Genomic DNA, 15126 nt, shown 5'->3' with positions numbered 1-15126 from the left:
TTAATGACCAGTGATCGATGACTCCGGTCATTTTTTTGGGTAGTAGAGTGTTTGTGTTTTCCTTCTTTGAGTTGTGCTTGTGAAGGGTCGCTAGATGTCTGAGTTAATGTAGGCAGTGTTGGGAATGTTGGATCCCTTGGGTTGTGATTTTCCTTCTAGTATTCTCTGTAAGGCTGGGTTAGTAGCTACGTATTGTTTAAATTTGTTTTTATCCTGGAATATTTTGTTTTCTCCGTTGATAGTGAACAATAGCTTGGCTGGGTAAAGTAGTCTGGGCTTGCATCCATTGTCTCTTAGTTTCTGCAGTACCTCTATCCAGGACCTTCTGGCTTTCATGGTTTCCATCGAGAAGTCTGGTGTAAGTCTGATAGGTTTACCTTTATAAGTTACTTGACCTTTTTCCTTTGCAGCTTTCAATATCCTTTCTTTAGTCTGAATGCTTTGTGTTTTGATTATTATATGACGAGGGGATTTTTTTTCTGATCCAGTCTATTCGGTGTTCTGTATGCTTCTTGAACCTTCATAGGAATATCGTTCTTTAGGATGGGAAAGTTTTCTTCTATAATTTTGTTGAGTATATTTTCTGGACCTTTGAAATGCAATTCTTCTCCTTCTTCTACTCCTATTATTCTTAGATTTGGTTTTTTTATTGTGTCCCACAGTTCCTGAATGTTTTGTGATGAGAGTTTGTTGGATTTGCTGTTTTCTTTGGTCAGAGTGTTTAATTTCTCTATGGTGTCCTCAGAGTCTGAGATTCTTTCTTCTATCTCTTGTTTTCTATTGTTTAAGCTTGTTTCTGAAGTCTCTGTTCGTTTACCCAGATTTTCCATAGCCAGCCGGCCCTCAGTTTGTGATTTCTTCATTGACTCCATTTCAGTTTTCAAATCTTGAACTGTTTCTATTACCTGTTTGATTGTTTTTTCTTGGTTTCCCAGAATTTCATTTACGGATTTACTCATTTCTTCAAACTTTTTGGTATATTTCTCTTCCATTTCTTTACTCATTTCCTCAATTTTTTTGTTATACTTATCTTCCATTTCTTTACGGCAGATTTTCATCTCCTGTTTAAGTTCCTCTATTATTTTCATAAAGAAGCGCTTAGAGTCGATTTCTTCTATTTCTTCTGGAGTAGGGTGTTCAATTCTTCTAGTTTTGAGCTCCCTGGATTCTGGCGATGTCATGTTGCCTTTCAGGTTGTTGGAGGAATTCTTGCATTGGCGCCTGCCCATCTCCTCCACTCTGGATGAAACTCCTCAGCACTTTCTGGATAGAACTCCTCAGCACTCTCTGGGTAGGACTTCACAGCACTCTCTGGATAGAGCTCCTCAGCCCTCTCTGGGAAGAACTCCTCAGCAGTGCAACAGGGCTAGCTGGTCTTCCCAGGACCCGGGAGACAAAGGGCCCGCAGCAGTGGGGGGAGGGGAGGGGTTCCTTGGAACACCGAAGACCCTGCCGAAGAAGCTGAGGAGGGAAGGGCTGTGCTCCCTTCCCGGACAGGCAGGCAGGCTGCCCAGGCTAGCATCCACTCAGCTCTCTGGGAAGAGCGCCTCAGCAGTGCAACAGGGCTAGCTGGTCTTCCCAGGACCCGGGAGGCAAAGGGCCCGCAGCAGTGTGGGGGAGGGGAGGGGTCCCTTGGAACACCGAAGACCCTGCTGCAGAAGCTGGGGGGGGGGGGGCTGTGCTCTCTTCCCGGGCAGGCAAGCTGCCCAGGTGAGCACCCACTCACCTCTCTGGGAAGAAGCTTGTCAGGACTTTTATGTGGAGGGTGACCACTGCCCACCAAGAACAAGCATCCCGGCAGCACACGGGCCTGTCATCTACTGCGTCATGGTTTCTGCTGGTCTTGCCTACCATTGTCTATACAAATGACTTTTCCCATCATGGAGCTTGTCAAATGGTCCATGATACAAAGTCTGGAATCAGTAAGATGGGAGCCCCCATGGCAAGGTCTGAAAATCCAGACTCTAAAATTTTTCTGTGTAGATTCTGCTGCAGCTGTGTATAAAGTTGGCCTTTGAAGGCACTGATTAGGGTCCATGTGGATTATCTGGCCTGTAAGATGTGTTGCAAGGCTGTGCTTGTGATTTGTGGTCAGGTCACAAATTCTGCTCCTAAATTCCTTTCTTAGAGGTTTCTATTCAGAGCCCAGACAAACTCACTGGAGCAATCTCCCAATTGTGTTAGAAGCTCTCCCAGTATAACTTAGCAGCTCATATGCTTATGTAGCTGACCGCAAACCTCCATCTTGTCCTCCTATGAGGGTACCTACGAGGCAGGAGTGGCTATGAGCCCCTCTGGGGCATCACTGGCTGTTGCAGGAGCAGAGGTCTGAGTTCTGCACACTATATTTTGATACTGAAGTCACCAAGGGTTTAACTCACGAAGACAAGAGTTTGTATAAGATGAGCTTCAGTGGCGGGTATCCTGGCAGCTCAGGACTCACATCAGATGCAGGGCAGTTGTTCTGTGTGCACCTGCAGGCTGCAAGGCTCTGTCCTCTTTCCACAGATATAGGGAGAGATATAGTAGTGGTGCTGGTTACATACCATAACATATACAGAGACTGGGGAGAGAGACAGACTGACAGACAGACAGAGAAACAGACACACACAAGAGATAAACGAGAGAGAGAGAGAGAGAGAGAGAGAGAGAGAGAGAGAGAGAGAGAGAGAAAACAGGGAAATATTTCCACATAAGGAAATTAGTCCAGAACAGACTGTGAGCTCTTTTTCTGGAAGGCTTCCAGGCATACCTCTAAGTCAGGGTGGGGGTGGGGAGCTGGAGCTGAAACCTGCTTGCTGAGCCTGCCCTTCCCATCAGTGACCTCGCTAATAGGCTCAGGGACCACATGTGCTCCTTGCTGTCACTGTTTCAACTCAGCTTTAGATTTCCTTTTAGACGGAAATCTGCCCTCATTCAAAGCAGTCACTTTCAAAGCTTTCCCTTTGAACTCTTGTGAAAGATAATCTGAGAACATCTGAGGTTTCGTGTCTCTTAAAATGCCATGGAAAGGGCAGTTCTGACTAACAGGGATCCTTGATATTCATTAGGCACCAGGATGGGCCTCACCGATTCTGACGATTGTTATACTAAAACTTTAACCATTGTTCCTAAAAATTAAGAACCTCAGAAACTTTCAAATCTCTTTCCGAGCAGCTGTTTGAGAATTTTGTGCATTTCATGCCACTTTATTTTTTCCAGTCTTGTGTGCTAAGATGTGCTGTGCACCAGTGATGCTGTGCTATGCCTCTGAACGGCTGCATTACTATATTGCAGATGATTCCTGAGACAAGAGGAATTGGTGTTCTTTAAGGCCGTTTTCTCCCTCACCTGTTTCTATGCAACCCAGAACAAGATAAGTGTCATAAGGTCTGGTTTTGAGTTCTTAATATCAAAGGGGGAGTCAGAGGTCTCACAGAACAAACCCAGAATTTTGGTCGTTGGAGCTTGGTGTTCTGATAGCTGGACCTTGGTGATCAGTCTCAGGAATGAGTTTGGCTTAAGGAAGTGGCCAAATAAGGAAATGGACCTTGGTGGCTAGCTTTAGGAATGCAATCTGAGCATTTAACATGGGAGAGGGAAGAAGGGAGGGCGAGACTGGCCAGCGCCAATCTTGTAATGCTTGGGCCTGTTAGAGAGCCCTTCAAGAACAAGTAAGTATTAGATCACCAGGTTTTGAAGTACATTTTGAAATGCTGAAGTGGAATTGCCTTTAACCACTTAAATCTTAGTAGGATCCTAGGATTTTGGGGTGGATATACCCTGGCATAGTGATTGTGACGAGAGCTGTCTTGGTTAACTGGTCATGGCAAGGCCTTCTACATCACAGTAAGCAACCTGCTGCATTCACCAAATTATTCTGAGCCTGGTATGTCATTGTTTTCAAGATGTCAACCCCTGGCATGATTCAGAAGAGACTGAAGAAGCAACTTAGTCTGCTAAGGAGTATCCCCATGGTCCCAGGCTGTGACAGATGAAGAAGCTGGATTGTGATTGTTTGGCAACTAAACACTCCTTCCCTTTGCAGGGGAGCTTGAAGCCAGTGAATGTAGCCAGAAAGTAGCATGCACTGTTCCCATGCAGAGCCCTTTAAATGGAACAAGAGAAGGGAGTCCTGTCTCTGTTTGAACAAAGAAAGACCTGAAGTTGAGACTGCTCCAAAAAGAGTCCTTATGATTCCTTCTCTTCTCTTCTCTTCTCTTCTCTTCTCTTCTCTTCTCTTCTCTTCTCTTCTCTTCTCACTGAACTATTGTGTGAGCAAGCATGTGTGGTGAACATACACACACGAACATTGGAAGATTCACATTCTTCCTCTGTTGATAAATAATAATTTCCTCATGAGAATTTCTCTCATATTCCTCAGGCTTGTATCTTTGGAGGTGCATCAGCTTTTCTGAATAGCATGCAGGAAAATTCTCGCCAGAGATGGGGTGGGATTCCTAAGTTCTGCCACCCCAATGCTGTTCGACTGGGAAACACAGATGGGCTCCATTTATCTCACCAGAAGATAAATAAGTGTTCTCAGTTATCAACAGCCTGTGGCTAGCTCAGGGCTTTAACATTTTTCCTACCTGGGAAAATTAGGCATAAGCAGCTGTGTCTGGCCTTTTTCTCCTTTCTTCTATCTTCTGTCTTCTCTTTTCTTTCTCTTCTATCTAACTTTATACATTTTTAATTAAAATATTATTACATCACCTATCACCCTTTCCCTTCTCTTTCCTTCCTCTAGACCCTCCCAAATTCCCTCACTCCAACTCTCTCCATGTTTACCCTTTACTCTTAAATTAATAACATCCCTTTCTTTGGTTGTTATTGCTACATATGCAAGCATGTGTATGCACACATGGATAAATGCACATGCTGAGACTGTTCCTGATTGCTTGCATATAGTTTTAGGGCTAACCATTTTGTATTGAATATCCATTTAAGGGGTTCATCCCAGGGATGGTGTGGGAGAATTATCTGTATTCTGTCAATCATATTTTAATAAAACACTGATTGACCAGGCAGGCAGTATAGGCAGGAAAGCCAGACAGGAAGTAGAGGTGAAGCAAAGAGACTGGGAGTATTCTAGGAAGCTCCCTCTGTCACTACTGCACAGACCACTGAAGAGGCAGCATGTAACTTGCCCAGCTGAGAAAGGTACGGAGCCATGTGACTAATGTAGATAAGGATAATGGGGTAACATAAGTTATAAGAGTTAGCAAGAAGCCTGACCTAATGGGCCAATCAGCTTTATAACTTATAGAGATCTCTGTGTGGTTGATTTTCTCTGGGACTTGCCATCTGGGTACTGGACGGGAACAGATACCCCAGCTAGCCAGCCCCTCATGCTACATATGGCGCCCACGTGGATAACCGAATACACAGAAAGCTTGAGAAAGCTTGGGAAAGAATAGAGTAATGCATGTTTTCTTGGTAGCAGCAATTTCTCGGGTCTGCTCTGCTTGCTAGAGACAAGCAAATACTCTCATCTAAGAGAGGCTTCCTGACTCAACTTTAGCTGCAAAACCTTGTAGCTCTTTAAGAGGTCCTGCCACGAAACACTTAAGCAGTGTTGATGAAAAGCTGACCGCATGCTTTTCGGATTTTCAGCCGTAGCAGGAAAAAAGCTGCGCTTTTTTAAAATGCTGGCTTTCTGGACTGTCCTGCCAGGGCAAACTCTGACTCTTTCAGGCAGGCAGTCCGACTGAGTGTGGTCTGTGAGCAGAATGCTGCAGCTTGCTTGCTGGCAAGGACCTTGAAACGCCATAGAGTTGTGGCAGTGAACACAGCTCTGGCTGGTATCTCAGCCATGAGGCTGGAAAGCTAAGGAATGGGCTGGATTCAGCCGTCAAAGCCACGGCTTTCATCCTCTCCTTAAAGACTCCTGTAGTCAGAAAAAGAGAGATATATAGTAAGAGGAAGATTCAAAGTTGAAGAAAACCTCTAAATGGTTTACAGTGTGTTAAAAATATGTGCAGGCTGAAAGTTAAAGTTCTTAAAATTAAAAGGAAAGAAAGAGAGTAGTTGGGTGTGGTGGTACACACCTTTAATCCCAATGCCTGGGAGGCAGAGGCATATTGACATCTGTGACTTCAAGGGGTAGAGGTAGACTGACCTCTGTGACTACTTCAAGGTGTGGTAGCACACACCTTTAATCCCAATGCCTGGGAGGCAGAGACAGACAGGTCTCTGAGTTTATGGTGTGGTAGCACACACCTTTAATCCTAGCACTGGGGAAGCAGAGACACATGGATCTCTGTGAGTTCAAAGTGTGGTAGTAAACACCTTTGAGCCCAGCACTGGGGAGGCAGAGGCAGAAGGATCTCTGTGAGTTCAAGGACAGCCTGGTCTACGGTGTTATTCCAGGACAAAGATATACAGAGAACCTGTCTCAAAAAGTAAAAGTAAAAATAAAAGAAATAGAGGTTAAAATAAAACCTCATAAAGATGGAAAATACACAGAGAATCTTGATACTATATACTATTATGTTCTCTTTGAATTGTTTGAATGTTGAGCAAGGAGCAACAGCTGCTAAAAGACTTTTGTTTATAAATGCTGCTGAACTAACCCTTGATAGGTATTTTGAAAATACCTTGGCTTCAAAACTGAAGTCAAATGTATGTTACTTTGGAGAAGAGATTTTGCTTTTCTTTTCACAGAAAATGAGAGGCTATGGATTCATTCTGAGTTAAGAAAAATCAGGTTTGATCAAGGGAGACCACCTGAGAAATCTCCGACAGGAACAGATGGCCCAGATGTCTGAGTTCTTCATCTTGAACTCAGAACAGGTTCAAGACTGTTGCCTGAGATGATCAAGACTCACAGGATACTCCAGTCAGAACTTGATTATAACTCTAAATTTTCTTTAGGTCCCCATAAGATTATCAGCGCCCCCAACCAGCAGGAAGTAGCCTGAAATACTACGCCCACATTCCCAACAAATGTATTATGGGTATTTTCCTTTGTTTAAAAAAAAAAAGAGGGAAATGGTGCGGGAGAATTATCTGTATTCTGTCAATCATATTTTAATAAATCGCTGATTGGCCAGGCAGGCAGTATAGGCAGGAAAGCCAGACAGGAAGTAGAGGTGGAGCAAAGAGACTGGGAGTATTCTAGGAAGCTCCCTCTGTCACTCCTGCTCACCTCTTCACCACCGAAGAGGCAGCATGTAATTTGCCCAGCTGAGAAAGGTACGGAGCCATGTGGCTAATGTAGATAAGGATAATGGGGTAACATAAGTTATAAGAGTTAACAAGAAGCCTGATCTGATGGGCCAATCAGTTTATAACCTTATGGAGTCCTGTGTGTGATTTCTCTTTGGGATTTGCCGGTTGTGGGGTACCGGGTGGGACGGAAACCCCAACAAGCCGGCCCTTCATGTTACACAGGGAGAGATCAATTCTCTCAGCAGTTATTAGTGGCCTGTAGTTCTTTGTCTAGGGGTGGAATCCAATGAGAACTCCCCCACCCATGCATCTTAGTTGTCTTTTTTTTTACTGTCACTGTTTAGGCCTCATTTATGCAGCCATTTATATGAAAGACGATTTTACAAGAGACATCTTGTATTCTGAGTTGCGGGGGGCCATCCTGTCCCGCAGGAATGAACGCCACCAAAAACGAGAATTCCTTCTCTGGTCACATCTTTATTTGGAGCATTCCCTTGAGGAAAATTGGGGGAAGGGACGATAGAGCAGGGACGAGAGAAAGCTTAGAGAGAGGAAGTAGGGTCCCGAGGCATCTGCTTTTAAACGGTGGAGCGGCTTGAACGCTGTCCTGATTGGTTAATGCCATTCTGCTGGTCTGAGCATGTGCAGGCAAGGGTGCAGGCAGGGTTGCTCAGCCCCACATGGCTACCTCCAAACTGCAGGACCACCTGTGCCTCCAGGTGGCTCCCAACATCTCCCCCTAATTATTGTCTTTAAGAGCAATAAGGCAAAACTATTTTCCAATCTGGTCCCCACCTAGACGCAGCATGCCAAGGATATCTCTGCTCCCACCCATTCCTAAGGAAGGAAAAGGCAAAGTAGAGTAAGAGATAAGAGGTTGCACAGGGTGTTGCTCAAGTCGATGGTGTGAAACAGCTGCTCTTGGCACCGCCCAGAAGGTCATCTCTGCTGCCTCCGCATGAATCTTCCACAGCAGGACACTCAGCATCCACTGGGTCATCTTCTTTATCTCTCTTGTCAGTCTCGCTGGCATCCAGATGTATGTCAGCATTCCTAGAAAAACATAAACAAAACTCTCCTCCCAAATTAACATTTAAGAGTATTAAAAACTCTCAGTGTAAAAATTCAGCACAATCAGTACTGGAAGTAGGCTGGTTTTGAACTTAGAGACCTGTAGGTCTCTGCTTCAAAAAGCAAATCTTGTTTGCCTGTACCAGCAAAATTTTGAATTAAAAATTAAGTGTAAAGAATGCAAGAGAAATCCTTTCTCTGGGGGAAGCTGTCACTGGTAGTGTAGTCCCCCTCTATTGTTTAAAAACCAAAGCAGTTGTCACTGGGAATTGAACTCAGGACCTTTGGAAGAGCACGCAATGCCCTTAACCGCTGAGCCATCTCTCCAGCTCCCCTATTCAGATGGAAAAACCTCTAGGTAGAGCATTGTTTATCTCACCAGGTGCCTCAGGCAAAAGGTCCGCCTTTCTTTGTTACCTAGGATACAGTAACCAGGTAAACATGCCTTTATTATGATAATCACGACCAGTTTTTTAAGGGAGAATGGGCGTAGCATCGATCTGGCTACTTCCTGCTGACGAAGGGACGTTGTTTAGGGGATAAATGTTTTTATCTGACTGAATTTTTGGCGACAAATGTTTTTATCTGACTAAATTCTTGGCGACCTTGACTGAGGGCGGCAGCAGCGGAGGCGGCGGCTGCCACAGCTCCGCCTCTGAAGCCCATAATGGCGCGCTCCGCATGGCCCGAAGGCATGGCTCCGCCCCGGGCCGTGGGCGGGCTCGCCGGTTATCCCGTAACTGCGAACTGTACCTCAGCCTCACCTCAGGCATTGAATTCGCACCGCCGGCTGTGAGTCTTTTTCAAGCTCCGGCGAGGGGGGGGGCATCCGCCCACCCGTGGAGGGCCCGGTCTGCCCGCGCGCGGAGCCCCGTTCTCTGGGAACTCATCTCCGCCCGCCCATGATGCTATGGAAACACAGTTTTTCCGCAGAGCCGATTCAGCTCCTCTCTGCTTTCTATGGCGCCGCTGCTCACCACGCAGCTTCCGCCTCAGTCAGGCGAGTCCGCTCAGGTGCTGAAAAAGTCCTCCAAAAACCATAGCCCCGCCAGAAGGCCTCTGATGTCACACGGACTTTAGCCCGCCCGTCGCCATGGCAACCTGGCTGTTCGTAGGCCTCCGGCAAACTCCCCGCCAGCAACTGGTTACGTCTCCCTCCTGAGTAGCTGGGATCACAGGTGTGCACCACCGTGCCTGGCCCACTTCCGTGTTTCTAATCAGGCATTACCGCTCAACGGCGGGCCGGCTGCCGCCAGCACTCTCAGCACGATCAAGCAGCTTGTCAAAATTAAAGTTTTTTGTACGTGAGAGCCAGAGACTGAGCTCTCTTAACAAAATTAGGCGAAAATCACCTCCAAAAGCTCTGTGGCTCTTTAAGAACAGGGAAGGCAGTGATCAAGTTCGCCTCCCTACGAGACTGTTGCCTCCAAGTCTCTTATCAGCGAGTACGCACGGAGGAAGCCGCGGATCTCCCAACCGTAAACCTCGCCCTTTTTGCTGCTGTTTACATTCCTCCTGCACTGAACTTAAGGGATTTTTCTTCCCCGTTGCTTTCTGTACCTTCTTTCAGATACCTTAACTTTGATTTTTTTTTTTGTATTTTTTTTTCTATTTAGGCCTATCCTTTGAAATTCCTTTTTACATTTTTTTTTCCTCCCCTTTCTGGGGATTTTAACCGACGTCACTCACCGCTCCATGTTCTCAGAGTTCTGAAATTCAAGGCTCTCTGTGCTGGTGTCTGATCTTGGCTTTTTCTCCCGGGCTTTCTCAGGGTCCCCCGGCGTAGTTGTCAGGGTCCCTCAGCGTCCCGGAGTTTCGAGCACCAGTTGCGGGGGGCCATCCTGTCCCGCAGGAATGAACGCCACCAAAAACGAGAATTCCTTCTCTGGTCACATCTTTATTTGGAGCATTCCCTTGAGGAAAATTGGGGGAAGGGACGATAGAGCAGGGACGAGAGAAAGCTTAGAGAGAGGAAGTAGGGTCCCGAGGCATCTGCTTTTAAACGGTGGAGCGGCTTGAACGCTGTCCTGATTGGTTAATGCCATTCTGCTGGTCTGAGCATGTGCAGGCAAGGGTGCAGGCAGGGTTGCTCAGCCCCACATGGCTACCTCCAAACTGCAGGACCACCTGTGCCTCCAGGTGGCTCCCAACACTGAGTCTTACACTATTTCAACCCCCTCTTCCACAATCTACTCTGAGTCATATATACAGGGTCCTGTGATGCCGATGTGTCAGTTGGGCATCCCATGACCCATTAATCTTAGCGTTGTTTCAAGTTGTGGTTCTCTGTGATAGTTTCCATCTGCTGTAAAGAGAGGCTTCTGTGAGGAGGGGTGAGAGTAACACTTATCTGTGGGTATAAGTATAAGAAGGAAAATGTAGTTAGGAATTATGCTGGTCTAGTTTAGCAAAACATCTGTAGTAGATTCTCTTTTGAGATTCATGACCTCATTAGTCCCAAGAATTTGTCTAGGTTACCAGTGCCAGGCATCGTTTTCCTCCAAATGAGAGGGTGTTAAGTCCAATTAGAAAACTCTGGGTTCCTCCTGACATGTGAGTGCCTTTTATAGCACTTGAAGAACGTTCCGTTTCCAACTCCCCTATCAAATCACTGTATCCTGTTGGTTGGCTTTACACTCTTCTCCCTTGTTCTGTATTTACCTCACTGCCCTCCTTAAAGAGTGCCTTCTTTCCTTTCCTGATCAGTTTTGTTGTACCCTGCTATTCCCCTCTCTATTGCTCTCCAAATTCCCTGTTCTGGTAATGATCTCATTTTACTTTCCTGGTTTCCGTAGTTACTACAGACTATGTATTCTCATCTGAAGAATCCCCAATGAGAGAAGACATGCAATGTTTGTCTTTCTGGGTCTGGGTTACCTCACTCCGTGTGATCTTTTCTAGTTCCATTCATTTACCTGCAAAGTTCATGATTTGATTTCCATTTTTCTTCACAGCTAATAGCATTCCAGAGTATGTGTGTATGTATATATATATATATATATATATATATATATGCATGTATGCATGTATGTATCTCATTTTCATTATCCATTCATCAGTTGTAGGACATATAGATTGTTTCCACTCCTAGCTATGGTGAATAGAACAGCTATGAACATGGCTGAGCAAGTATTTGTGAAGTAGAACATTGAGTGGTTTGGGTATATGCCAGTGGCGAAGTCATATGATAGATTTGCCTCTAGTGTTTTTGAAAATATACCAGTTTGCAATCAGTCCCACCAATAATGAATGAGGATCCCCTTTTCCCTCCATCTTTTCCCCCAGCATTTGTTGTCAATTGTTTTGTTGATCTTTGCCATTCTGACTGGGGTGAATTGAACTCCTTGTTATTTTTCTTTGAATTTTCCTAACTGCTAAAGATGATGAAAACCTTTTGAGATATTCCTTGGCCTTTTCTATTTCTTCTAGTGAGAACTCTTTGTTTAGACTCCTAACCCCCTTTTTAATGAGATAATTTTGGGAGGTTTTTTGTATATTCTGAAAATTAACCCTTGGTAGGTTGTATATCAAGAAAAGATTCTCTCTCGTTTGATTTATTTCTTCTTCTCTTATAAACAGAGGCCGAGCTTTTCTGCCCCAGGTGCACGGTCACAAATAATCACACAAAAGCTTATATTAATTACAAAATACTTGGCATATAGCTCATGCTTATTACTAACTAGCTCTTTCAACTTAAATTAACCCATTTTTGTAGTCTACATTTTACCACATGATGCATGGCTTTACCTGTCCTTTAGCATGTCTTGTTTCTCTGGAAACTGGCTTCCCTCTCTCCCTCAATCCACCCTTCTTCTTCTCTGTGTTTTCAGTTTGTCTTTCCTGCCTTGCCTTATTCTGCCTTGCTATAAGCTAAAATCAGCTTTATTATAAACCAATGACATTAAAACATATTCACGGTGTACAGAAGCATTATATTATCCCACAGCATTTTATCAACTAAGTGTTTCCTTAGCTGCTCAGAAACTTTTAGTTTTCTGAGATCCCTGTCAGTAATTTTGATCTTAATTCCCGAAATATAGAGTCCTATTCAGAACATTCCTTCCTACACCAGTATCTTATAGGATACTACCTATGTGTTCTTTTAGAAATTTTAGAATCTCAGATTGAAGTCTTTGATACACTTGCATCTAATTGTTGGGCAGGATGATAGATTTGGGTCTAAATTCATTTTCCCGGCACCATTTTTTGAAGATAACCCATAAGCTGATGCATGACTGTGACAGCAAGGGATGCTGACTTTGATCACGAGGACAAGAACAAATTCTAAGGAGTAGCAAAAAGAAGCAGAGGTGTATCTCTGCCAGACCTGTGGGGTGCTGCTTCTGCAGAATCAGCTCAGTAGAATGTAAGCAGAGACGTGCCCTTTTATCTTGCTCCCAGTCACTGTGATTTGATCCAGGTTGAACAGTTGAACTAATTTCCTAATACAGATACTCACTGTGTGACATATATTACGCTTATCCTCCTTATTATTATGACTATTTAATAGATGATCATAGTAATAAAAGGAGAAAGTTATGATAGGGTACTTCCTAATGAAAAGAGAATGCTGAACATTACACTTCGGTGACTCTGGCGATCATATGTACATACACTTCAGAAATCACCGAGATATAGAGATCTAAAAAGGTGAAAGTCTGGCTTATTTTATGTGAGTTTTAGACTTGATCTCAGGCCTGTGGAGTTAGTGGAAAATTTTAGTCTCATTTCTTGCTTCTTTAGAAAGGGATATTTGCTCTCATTTATCTAGTAGGCACTCTTGGAGAGTTACTTCTATACACTGACAAACTGTTACAGCTCTGGGAGGAGGGAGTGTGCCAGGAGCTAATAGGCAGGAAAAAGTGACATAGGAGTAGGAAATGTGCTTTTGTTTTAGGGCAACTTTATCTCCTTCTTACTGTATAGCTTACATGACATAGATAAGTAAACACTGGGTTCCTCCTAGCCTGTTAGTCTCTTCTGCACTATCTGCTCATTGCTCCAGGAAAAGGAAATTATGACAGGCAGAATGTAGTGGGGCACAGAAATATGGGTGGTGATTGACTGATTTATGATGCACAAAGGAAAATCAAGCTGGAGAAGGACTTATATGGTCCAGTGGTGTGTAGGTTTAAAATCCAAAGATGAAGATGAAGTGGTTTTATTACAAGGAGTTGATGGTACATTAGGAAGAGAAACATCCTTCAGGAATATCTTTTGAAGCCTAAGATGGAGAAAAAAATACAACAACAAATTCATCATTCAGAACAGTCAGGTGATTGATCAGACACTGTGGTGGTTTGAATGAAAATGATCCCCGAAGATAGTGGCACAATCAGGAGGTGTGGTCTTATTGGAGTGGGTTTGGTATTGTTGGAGGAAGCAGCTGTGGGTGGGCTTTGAGGTTTCCTATGCTCAGGATACTGCCCCATTTGACAGTTGACTTCTTGTTGTCTGCAATATGTAGGAATCTCAGCTACTGTTCCAGGAACATACCTATCTGCATGCCACTATGTTCCCCCAACATGATGATATTGGATTCGAATTCTGAAACTGTAAGTGAACCACCCCAATTAAATGTTTTCCTTAAAAGAGTTGCCATGGTCATAGTGTCTTCACAGCAATAAAAACCCTAACTATGATAGAAACCAAGAAGAAGGGCCTCGTCCACAGTTCAATCAGAGCCAGACTGTCAGCTTCTCCTGGACAGACTGGGGTATTCTGGGCTCTATTCAGACGAAAGTAAACTCAGAATTCCTGAATGATAACCACTGTGCTTTCCACATTGAATTCTTACAGCCATCCCAGCAGCACTCTTATCAGAAAGTTAGTGATTTGTTCCAGCACATTCATAACAGGTGTGGACTCTGGGCTGACTGATTTTAAGCTCTGTATTATCTGTTTTATGAAATTCTGGGTTAGTCTCAGAAATTGTGGTTTAGTATTTCATCCACAAGGCAAAAGCTAGAGAAACCCAAGTATTTCTCAAACATGATTATTTGCCAAATAAACACAGACCTCCCAGGGGCTTCTTGATGATTTCCCCGGGATGGGAAGAGGCTCCCAAGGAATCTGATGAATGGTTCTGCCTCACTGCTCAATTAATTACGCTCTCAGTTCACTTCATCCCAGGGGAACACCTGTGTCCTCCACTGCCCATTAATGGCTATAGCTGTCTTGCAAGTATTCTTAACGCTTTTGGAAGAAAACGATACAGAGAAATTATAAGAAAAATGATGATGTCCTATCTTGTGGGTGATCAGGTAAAAGAAAGTCAAGTAAATCCTTAGACACTATTCCCATAGCATCCAAAGAGGTAATATTATATAGACTTTTTGTAGACTGTATGGAGAAACTTTTTCAAGAGTATGGAGAAAACAGAACTCTGATTTATTGATAGTAGGAATGTAACATGGCACCCATAATTTAAACATCCTTGGTTTACCCAGAATTTTTACCTTCTTTTGTAGAAGCAATTACACAATTTTTTAGAGATGTTGTAGAATGAGACATAATCAAATATTTTTTTTTCAGAAAAAAAACTTGAAATCAATTAAGTATTTATGCATGAGTTAAATTATAGGATACTTCTCCCCATGGAGTACTATGAAGACATTTAAGCAATGCATTTGGACTACATATATTCTAAGAATATGCTAAGTGTCAAAAATAAGTTCATAAGAATTCAAAATGATAGACTTACATGTTCAAATGCACACATAGAAAAAGGCCTGGAATGGTACACTCACTGAGTGGTCATTTCAGGGAGAGAAAGTGAGATAGGGAAAGAGAAAGACATGGTGATCCACTTTTTTTTTTACATGTTTCTGCCTAGTTTATATTTTGTACTATACTGCGATTTGATGTGTATCATTGCAATTTATTCATTTATTTTTACTTAAA

At 43.7% G+C, this 15126-nt stretch overlaps 1 long non-coding RNA gene and 1 pseudogene across 1 annotated transcript; both read right to left on the bottom strand.

The window, feature by feature from the left end:
- Window positions 1–7609: 7609 nt before the first annotated feature.
- LOC148120541 (uncharacterized) lies at window positions 7610–10368 on the bottom strand. Its single transcript, XR_015739259.1, has 2 exons — window positions 9913–10368; window positions 7610–8205 (listed from the first exon to the last, which is right to left on the bottom strand). It is a non-coding gene; the product is annotated as an uncharacterized LOC148120541 (long non-coding RNA).
- On the bottom strand, window positions 8968–9175 carry LOC148120542 (Nuclear RNase P; annotated as a pseudogene).
- Window positions 10369–15126: the final 4758 nt, after the last annotated feature.

This window comes from Myodes glareolus, chromosome 11, assembly GCF_982192425.1.
Source record: "Myodes glareolus chromosome 11, mMyoGla1.1, whole genome shotgun sequence".
NCBI lineage: Eukaryota > Metazoa > Chordata > Mammalia > Rodentia > Cricetidae > Myodes > Myodes glareolus.
Note: the sequence above shows the minus strand (reverse complement) of the source record. Positions and strands in the feature narration are given on the sequence as shown.